This window comes from Phalacrocorax carbo, chromosome 19, assembly GCF_963921805.1.
Source record: "Phalacrocorax carbo chromosome 19, bPhaCar2.1, whole genome shotgun sequence".
NCBI classification, from domain to species: domain Eukaryota; kingdom Metazoa; phylum Chordata; class Aves; order Suliformes; family Phalacrocoracidae; genus Phalacrocorax; species Phalacrocorax carbo.
In genome coordinates, this window is record NC_087531.1 from 8677526 (window position 1) to 8688415 (window position 10890).

Sequence of the window (10890 nt, forward strand, 5' to 3'; positions counted from 1 at the left end):
TGCCTCGCCTTATGTTTCTGGGGGTTTTCCATCTGGTTTTAAGTGTGGGGGTTTTTGGTTTTGTTTTTATATTTTCTAAACTACAGAGATCAATGCAGGAGGAAAAAACCAATAACTACTCAATGCAATATCTCCAGTTAAAGTATGTAAACTGGCAATGATACGTACTTTGACTATTCCAGTACTGTACAAATGGGATGACCCTGGTGCACCAGTTTGGCGGCGACTGTTCAGACCCTGATCCTGGGCAGTTCAATCACTTCCATCAAAAATCAAGACTGTGCTTTTTTGTTTTTTAAAAAACCTCCCTGACCCAGCTTAGTGTAAAACTTAATGTTGTATAGGAAAACCTGAAGATATATTTAGTATGTCTGACTCAGATTTTATCTGGTGATTGCAGACATACATTCCACACCAAACTTGGGTTAAAATGCTCGAAGTAATGAAAGTAATGTTAAAAGTAATGCTGAGGTTTCTTGTTTACATCTTTCACATACTAAGCCTTTAGCTAACTATCTAAAAATTCAACAATATGGATTCTAGTTCTGAAAACTGGTTCAGGGGAAGCACTTGTTTTAGTAAAAAAAAAAAAGAATTCCCCAACAACCAACCCCATTAAAAAACCCATTGAAAATAATAATTAAAGAAAAAAAACCAACCCAAATAAGTGCTTGGTTCACAGTAGTGAGGATCAGATTTCTTCCTGGGTCTGGAATTACTAAATCTCCGTGTGTTGGACCAAGTGTTTGTTTTTGACAGTGTCCTCTGAAAGGGTTGCACAAACGCAGCTGAAGGTAGAATGCAGCCTGAGAGACTTTCCAAAGGGTGACGGGTGAGGGAGAAGTATCCCAAACTCTTTTAATTTGGAGGATTTTTTTTTCTTGTCACAAATGAAGAACATTTAAATATATAAAAAAGAAATGGAAAAAAATACATTCTGTTTTTACCAGTGGCAGTAAAAGAGCACATCCACATATGTAAGAATTATGCTTGTGGAAATATTTAATGTTTTCCCTGAACTTGGACCAATGCCAGAAGACACAAAATCTGCAGCCCAGCATAGAAAATATGCAAACATTAGGTTTGTAACATTTCTAATGGAAAGCTTCATTTAGAAAACTGTTGGTTTCAATTTTTTTTTTTCCTCCTTTTATATTAACCCTACCAAATTTCTTGAACTTTTGACACAATGTCTCGATCTCAGATAATCAGGCAAGCTTTTCCTTCAGATGCTGCTTTTCTTACAGTAGCCTTCAGTATGTCTTGTTAACAATGCCTTGCAAGGCTTGATTGCATTTTTCAGGCATGCACCTGTGTTTCAGATCTGGTTTTTGTGTCCCCGATACGTTGCTCAGACTGAGAACACAGTGTGACTGTAATGGTAGTGCCTGTAGGCTTCCAAGCGTACTGGGAAACAGCACTCACTGTGGAGCCAGAAAAAAACTAGCTAGTAAATAGTACTGAAATAATATAATTTTGAGCTTTAAGTATGTGGCTGCATTGATTAATGAACTCATATGCCACTGGGGAGATGCTGTGTATTTACCTGCAGCTCTTACTTTGTTCTCTGGTATCTGATGGGCAACAGAATGCTTAGAGAATTTAAAGGTAGCTTCCTGCTTAACCACAACACATCCTCCTATAGGTTCTTGCTCTGAAAGCTCTTTCAAAACACAGTACTTGGGTCCACATACACACTCGGTGTCTCTTGGATATCTCGCCCTGCAGTTTGTTGAACTTTTTCTGGCTAGACAATTTAAAAAAAAAAAAACTACATTGGGTGTTTAGTAATAGCGTTGCCTTGAGGTGAATGCTTACGTGCAGCTATTTTAGCACAGGATCCTGCAGTTTTGTTCTTGTCTGTCTTCTTTTTAGCCCCATGGTTGGGTAGTGCATATATTTCTGGTTTCTTACACTACACTGGCTGTTTAGGATATAAAGCCCTGTAATATTTCTTTTTAATGACAGCTTTTTGATTATCAATTAACAAAACAGTTTCGTATATGCTTTCATCATTTGGCATGTTATTTGTAGTACGTTAACGGGTAAATAAGCTGGCTAAGCAGCAATGTGCAGCTAGTGTTTGAAATCTAGACATACCAGCAGATCCAAATATTTGTCCAAAGCCTTTTTCCATGACAAAAATAATCTCTGATATTTTTTTAAAAAAATCTGTAAGGGCTGCATCTTCAGGAAAAGGAGGACATTAGTATTAGTCCAGAAGAGAACAGGAACTATGATCAGAGGTCCAGAAAACGTCAGTAACAAGGAAAGATTAATCTTCAGGTATTTTATGTAGAGTGTGGTTTCCCAGCTGGCTGGCAGGACATGAAGCACAGAGTCACAGGAACAAGCTCTTTGGCTTTTCGGGTTAGGCTCTGTGCCAGTGCTTCTACGCAGGATGGAAAGGGAAATGATGAGAAAAAAGTGACGGTGGCTCAGAAAGCATGAGCAGAGAGTGGAAAATAATGGCAGTGGAAGAGTTTACTCCAGGTGGGTCCAAAACTACTATTCCAAAGAAAAGACCTAAAGACCTGTACAATGAACATCTGAAAGTCTGAAATGTGACTGCAGATTGGAAAAACAAATTTTTTTCTTTTTCAAGTAGGGATGGCATTAGAGTTAATAGACTTAAATTACAGTGAAGGAATTTTGGGGCTGGTGGTAGAAAAACCTCTAAGAATGGGAAGCACATGTAAACCTCTGTGGGGTAGGGCTATTGCAAATGCAAGCTATTGCTGAGCTCATCGTGTTCTGACAGTAAAGAATTGAACCACATAGGCAAGGGACACTTGCGTTAAGGGCCGGCAAAGAAGCCCAACCTTTCTGGGAAGAGCCCAGTCCAGACACGATGGCCCAGCACCGTGTCCAGACGGCTCTTGAAGGTGTCCGACGTGGCCAAGTCACACGAACTTTGTCACATAGCAGTCAGTGCTGGAATGGAGTTTCACGAGCGTTGTGACTGACAGTTCAGATCTTGTATTACAAAGGCTCTCTTGGTTTTGTTTTGCTAATTTAAAGATTATAAACCCTGTGGAAAGAAACCACATCCAGGCACGTGTTAAATAGATGCAGTGTTCCTTCTACTGAGGTAAAATTTTTGAAAAATGTTTAATTTGTTGAATTTTGTTTAATGTTTCTCACATCCTGGAATGTTTTTGGAATAAGACAGCTTTGTGTGCTAACAGAAGCTTCCTTTGGCACTGGCACAAGAGAATTGTATCTTCGCTGATCCTCTGTATCTTCTGCTTTTATCATTTATGTGCTCTTCTGTGAGCGGTTCACCTTTGCCTTTTGCCCTTCCAGATTTTTAGGTAAATATTCAACTTATGTGGAGTAAAGATGAGGTTTTGCCATCTGTAGATTAGTGATAGATGATAAATAATGTGCTTAAATTGGTTTTTCTGGAGTTCGGAACTAGTATCTTGTGCACAGAGTCATCTGTAATTCAGGAAGTAGTAGAGGACTTTGTGTGATGTAGTGATTCTGTTTTGGTTCTGTTTTCCCAGCAGATGTTGGGGATGTTACAGCTCTTGGTCCTGTTGTTGATCTGCTGGTCGCCCAGGGTTGCAAGTGCCCGTGCTTCCGGGATAATTTGAAGCCACCTTTCTTAGGTGAAGGCAGCATCACAGTTTATCGAGTCTCTCACAGTATTTGCCTGCACATTAGCATGCAAGTTGAGCTCTAGATGGCAAACTTCGTTCTTTGAGATTATCTGTAGGCTAGGAATTTCTGTTTGGGAGCTGCTCACTGCTGGCACACACACACTGAATGTTGTGAGCTTTCTTTGGGTGTTTAATGGAAACATTGGTTAGCTGGAAATATGCAGAGACAGAGACGTGGTCTCAAAGTAAACAAGCTCATCATTGTATCCCCTGAAAATAACAGTGACTTGAGCTGGTCAGGTGCCCTGTAGCACCAGCTAAACACCACCTGATAGTCCAGTACTGCTGAAAGGTTCCCAGCGCTGAGAGTGTGATGCTCTTCATGAACAGCAGAGCCCTGTTCAGACCATGCCGTGAGTCCAGCGGTGCTTCCAGGAGACCAGCCCTTCAGTGTTGGGCTGGTCACAAGAGCCGCAGCTGATACTGTTTCCAATACAATGACCTTTTCCTTAAGCCAGAAGTTTGTAAAGGACGGAATAGCTCTTTTCATCTTAAAGGTGTAGCTGTAGTCAGGAAAATGCTATAAACCTGCTGCTTCTCCATTGTGGATCCAAGCTTTAAATAGCTGGGAGGGTCGGAAGCTGGTCAGGTCTGGGAGGAGCACAATCCTTGACATGCCTTTTCCACAGCAAGAAAGCAGTCTGACTGAAGTTGTTCACATTGAACAAAAACTGCAAAAAAGTGTTTCAGATTTAGTTTAACGAAGAAACCAGTCATGCAGTTCAGTCCAGCTTGGGTCAGAATTTTTTCACAGCTGACAGTGGAGACCTCAAAAAAAAAAAAAGAGCATGTCACAGCTGTTTGCCTTCAGCTCATGTTTTGTCGCTTGTCCTCTCCAACAACCTTTTGACTCTCAAACTGTCATAGACACAGCAGAGGCTCTGGGGGGAGCAAAAAGAAACCTCAGTTTCGTAGTGCACTCCTATGCTCTCTGAAGAGCGTGCAACTGGGAATCTGTCACTGTAGCCCAGCTTGATGCCTGGGTCGCGCGTTGTATTCATCATGGGGCAGGTGTCACATTTTAACACTGAAAATTAATCTTTTTGATCCTAGAAGTCGCTGACAGTAAGTATGAGCCCTGGTACTTTCAGCATGGCAACATACAGAAGCAAAACCTAACTGTTTAAAGAAAAATAGCAATTTAAGGCCCGACCATGGATAGTCTGCTCCTTTTTAACCATGTTCCTTCAGTTTCTCCATTCAGCCCAGTGCTGGAGGAACTGGGGCTCTAGCAACATCCTGGCAACGTGCAAGTCCTGTTTGAACGATGCCAGTGTTACTTTACTGAAACTGGATTAGCGGTGCCCTGTATGTGGATCAGATGGGAGGCTGGAGGGAGAAGTTTAGAGGATTTATGAGATCATTTGCTTAATGCTAGTTTCTCAGATGCTTGATAGTAGTTGCTTTTAGTGAGGAAGTTTATTCTTGGGAGGTAAGACAGATAAGTAGAACAGTTTTAAATGTCTGATGTCTTTGTGGAAGGACTTTGTAATAACGTTCAAGTAATGGTGCATAGGCCAGTGTTATGAAGAGTGCGAACTCTAAAGGTTGTTCGTTTTAGCATTTGCGAATGCATACGTTTAACTCTGGATATGTTCGCACAAGGAATGAACTTTAAGCTCACTTCATACAGTGCTGAAGGAAAGATTTTCTTGTGATCCAAAACCTATGGTATATTTGTGCTATTTGAAGATCTTCTATGCAGTTTGGCCCCTTAATTAAAAAAAGAAAACCAACGCACCCAACAACAACGGCGAAGAGAGTTGGCCGGTGTAGGAAGACTGGTGTGAAAACTCAGTTCAAGTATTTTTCCTGCACGGGGCTACTGATGCCACACAAACCAAAGCTGTGGAAATGAAGTGCAGGTGGGATGTAACAACTGAGGGATTTGGTTCTTTGTAAGGGTGTAGTCAGTCGCCAACAGCTGTGTCAGGGATGCTGATAAAATGAATACTGATCTCCGATTCCTTTATTTTCATCTTGCATCTCCTTTCCCTTGTCCGTTAATCAGCTGGTCACATACACTGTGTGTATTAGTTTCATAGTTTTAGTTCACTGAATTGCTCAATTGCAGACCCCCTTGTGTGAGGAGGGTAACTCCTTTTGCACAGGCTGTAGAAGGTGTATGTGCTAGGTGATGACTTACAAGATTGGTGCATGGTATCTACAAAGATGGAAAAATCAGTATTTTGTGGCTTTTAACAATGATAGAAGTATCATATCTATAGTACAAGTAAGATTATTTTTAGTTGTTATTGTTTGCAAGTAATAACAAAGAACTGAACATGTCACCCTACTAATATCTCCCTATGCTGACAGTAGGATAGAGCCAATGCAAAGACCAAGAGAAAAAGCAATGTCACTTCCAAGTAGTAGAAGATGGCTTTGTTAGACATTCCTGGTTTTTTCCAAAACTGTAGGTCTTACTGTAATACATGCATCAGATTTTCAGTTCAGTCTGGGTGGGTTCTTTCCGCCCTATGTCTGTAGAGCTCCTCACGGGTTTGATATCAGCCCTCCCTCTGACAGAATTACAGCCTTGTAGCCAATTGCACAGCATTGCATAATATATATATTTTTATATATGTAAACACATTGTAATACATAGCATTTCCAGTGACCAAATGTAGATTTGCTTTTTTCCTTAGATGAAGTAACGTGGGGAAAAACCCTATTTTGAAATTAACAGTAGGAGGAGCAGACTCTTAGGACAAGAGATGAGAAATATCCCAAGGGTTTCTGCAGACTGGATTTTCCATGGAGTAATTAAGCCTATTTCAAGCATACATAGATATGGTCAAAGAAAAGCTTGAAAATTATCAGTCTGCAAATTGCAGTGAAATTGCAGTGGTTTGGGGTGTTTTTCCCTTCTGTTTTGCTTTAAAAAAAACACTGGAATCTACTTTCCTTTAGCCTGTTTTGGTTTAAAACTGTAAAACTTTTCTAAAACTGTAAAATAAAGATACTTAATTTTGGAACTGAATTTTGCTCTTTTGTTGTACCACCTTTATATTTTAAATCCAGTCGTTTACTATTTTTTTTTGTTTGCACCAGGATGTGATAAAATGTCTTTTGTTATCTCGAAGATCCCTGCATGCAGCTTCCATCTTGAGCTGGATTCCACACAGAATTCTTAAAACTTGCCTATGGCCTCTTCAAGTTTTCTGTTAATGGGCAAGACTCGCTACCAGAAAGTGCTTCACATCCCCAAGTCGACTGTTTTCCCTGCTTTTATAACTCTGGTGTGATCATACTGATACAATCTGTTTTGACTAATCTGTTGCGTGTTGTAGTGCCATTGCTTGGGAAGGAAGGGGGCTACTAGCAGTCCTGCTTTTTAAAAACAGAGTAAATTGGCACTGAATTTTAAGGCAAATCATGGATCTATCTGAGACCGGTACAAACTGCAAACAGGTACACTTCCACTCTGTTTTTGTGCCCACGATTTTCAGTAAGCCCCGCATTTTACATTTAGATATGCAATACAGCTGGGAAGACAAAAATTGAGAAATTTCTTGTGTTACCTGGCTTAAAAAAAACCCAAAAGTTGCAGCAGGACAATCTTTCTGTTTGGGCTGTTGCTGGGGAATCAAGAGACAGCTACTGCCATTCAGACAAAGAGGGTTCAAAACCAGAAAGACTGGTTTTGTGTTAAATAAAGGGTACTAAATGTTAAGATACAGTCTGGCCACAAAGCTCATCCTAAGGTGTGCTAAACCTCATTCTATATTAGTTGAAACAGTAACTAGTGTTCTAGATTTAAACGTACACCGGTATACTAGAACAAAATTAGCATAATGAACAAGTTGTATGACTGTTATATTACTATATCTGTTGCATAGACACAGAGCGTTTGAGTCAAACAAAAACGCACAACAAAAAACCACCTGAACCTAAATTCCTGGTCTTGGCATGGAGTAATTCTCTACTGGGGTATTAAATCATTTGGACAGGAGATGTCTTCATCTGGGTCAGGTGAGCCCCTAACCTGCTGTTCTGCTGGATTCTTACAGCAGAACTGGCCCATCGTTCTACCACCCACACCAGGTGTGTGTGATCTACCACTATGGACTGCCTTAATTGCGTTCAAAGCATCTGTTAACTATCTTACATACTCGCGAAAGCTCTCTCCTACAGGACCGTTTGTGCATCTGCAGGAGCAGTTTGTGTTGAGTCTTTCCAAGCATCTTATCTATGTACGTACGTGCTCGGTTTTGTGGCACGAGCCCCCTCGGGGGTCTCTGGAAGGAAGGGCTGCATTCCCCACCCAGGATGCCTCGTTGAAGCCCTGGAATTGGTCTGTGCGCAGGTGCTGCCTGAAGGTGGTCTTCAGGGCATGCTGAAATTCCCACCCGGAGAGGTCCTGCACCAAGTGCTCAAATACTTTCTTGTGAAGATCCCCAGTCAATTGCCTAGTTTCCATCACTTCATTGTCTCACCTGTGTGGAAGATGAAGTGGGGAGTTCCTGGGGCTTGATGGCTCGGCTGCTCTGGCTGTGCACACACAGGGACACCCTCGACCCCCAGCTACGACACAACTGGAAGCCACACCTGAGTTTCGCACTCACAGCTCACTTGTAACAAGTTCCGTTGCTCTTGCCACAGAGCCCAAATCATTATGATATTTTGTTTTAGTTTAGAAGGGACTGAAGATTGCATATCATACATAGCAAGTAAGAGAGGGCTTTTCTCTCACCATGATGAAGAGCTGCAGCCCAGGCCTCCAGCAGTCACGGGCCCGGCGCTGTCATGTAGTAGGAGGTAGAAGTTGCTTCAACAGAAAAATACTGATGATGTGTGAAAATACAAAGCTCTGACTTCTTCAGCCCTTAGTTATTACTCTGACTTATCACTGTCGCCTGAGCCATAGGCAGCAGCTCTTCAAAGCTGGCAAAAAGACCCACAGTTCCTGCTACAGCGATTAGGGTGATAGTCCTATTTCAAGTGAGAAGTTGGTTTAGAGGCCTCCAGAACTCCTAATCCAAAGCACATTTATTTTGTACCTTGCCTAGGATGGAGCTTAGCAAAGGGCACAAAGCTGTGGCTGCTACAGAACTGTTCAGTGGCTGCCGTACACCGACAGCAATTCAATGGATGTTCAAATAACTGTCAAGAAGGTAAAAAATCACTCATTATTTCTATAACATTTCTGTGGAAAAAAAAAAAAAGGGAAAAAAAGGGGGAAAAAAAAAAGGAAAAAGCTATATAACCATCAGTTTTCTATATTTATACAAATCACTATTGCAGAAGTGAATTTTATGGAAAAAAGTGTTTTTCTCCTCAAATTTCCTTGTGAAATTATGTATGAGTATTATTTCTTGTATTGTTCCTACATTCTCTTATCTTTGGATTGGTTTATCACTCTGAAATCAAGATTTTAAAAGAAATTAAATCAGCAGATACTTTGTTGTTCCCTTCAGGTCTAAGAAACGTCTCTTCCCAGGGCGGAAAAAGAATATGAAAAAAGGAACTCTGCACTGAAAATGTGCCTTGGGGGTGTGGCTGCAGAGCATGTGATGCCTGTCCTTGATGTATCAGGATGGGGTTCTGATGATAAGATAAGAATTCATTAAGGAATTAATAAATTAAGAAATTTCTCATCAGTTGCCATAAGCTGTTATTTTCTGGTCCCCATTCCATTTCTCAGTTGTATCACAGGAAGAGAACCAGGAGATGCAAACATTTAACCTCATGTTCATTTTTCCATGCCCTCAGTAAAAAAGTTTTCCCAGGAAGCAGAACAAAATAAATGGTCTTTGAAATCCCTTCATGTAAAGCCCTCCTTGCCATGTATTTTGCACCTAGAAATTTTTGTGGCCATTGAAATAGTTGCACACCCAGGGCAAAGCGTTTCCCAGCGCTCCGATGTGTCGCGTAGCCAACCAGCTAAACACTGATAAAGGCATTTAAATCGACCTGGAGCATCCCAGTGTTTCCGTGATTGTTCTTTTGGAGTATTTTATTGCTTTAGTGCAGCGTTTATGTTACCTGTACGCTGTGACAGTGTGTGCAGCAAACCTGCGATGAGCAGAGTGGCCCCCACTGCCCCTGTTGCGACTGTTTGGTCGCCAGTGATCACCTTCATAGCGATTGTCTGCTCGCTTAACTTTTACATGTTTGCTCCCAGCCCCTTTAGCGTGCAAAGGCTGCTACTGCTGCTCCTCCTGTCCAACCTATTCTACCATTAATGCATATGCTAGATATTGCTGGTTTCTTCTCTTATTGCAGCCATATCTCCCCTCTTCCCCTTATTCCTCTGGGGTTTGGTCAAGCAGTTTTGTCTTCTCCGGTCCCACAAAGATATGTGCAGGTTCTTCTTTAGCCGCTGAACTTCCAGGAGGATGCCAGTCTCCTGCTCAGCTCTTTCACGGGGATGGACGGATGGTACACGCAGTAAGGACAGGAGCTGCTTGTGGCACTCACTGGTTCACTTACAGCCAAATGCGCTTATATTCAGAGTGCTATTTTTTTCCTGGTTCATCGAACCTGCAGGAGGAATTTTAACCAGCCGAGTCTTCATTATTGGCGCTCAGAAGGAAGAGTAAAACCTTCTGTGTTTCTGTGGTTGCTGCTTGGTCTGGAGAGATCCCTGGGACAGCAGGTGTTAGGAGTGGAAGAATAGGCTTTTATCAAATCCAGCTTCAGAGAAGTCTCTGTGATCATTTTATAATTTAAAAATCTTATATTCTTTCCTTGCTTTGCTCTTTAAACACACTTACTGCTGAAGTTTGCCGGTGATGTTGAAGCTGCTTAGGCTCAGAAGTGGCAATTGATGGTTTTTTTTTTTTCCCCCTTTATCTTTTCAAGGTGGCAAAAGGGTCGTTTGTGGGCTCAAATGCCACCTTCAGCACAAGGAGCCCTGCCCAGTTTTGGCCTGTGCTGTAGGTATGTGTGATGTTAGACAATCCTGCCAGTCCCTGGGCAGCAGTTAGGATGTTTTCCTCGCACCAAGATTGTTATGATGATAGAGCATGGACTGTGAGGGCCGTGGATGGCTGACTGAGGAAATGAGTGGCTTTTTGCAAAAGTGCTCCCCTTTACTGTTTTCTGTGTGCCTGGGACGGTGCTTGATAACCCATCGCCCACAGGGTTACACTGTGGGGCTGACAAGTTCTGGTGAACGGGGTGAATTCAGCGCTGCTGGCATGAATCACCAGCGCTTCAGGCAGCAATTTTGCTTTCCGTCCTGCTGGTGGAACTTTGCTGAAGTGGATGGGAGCCGCAC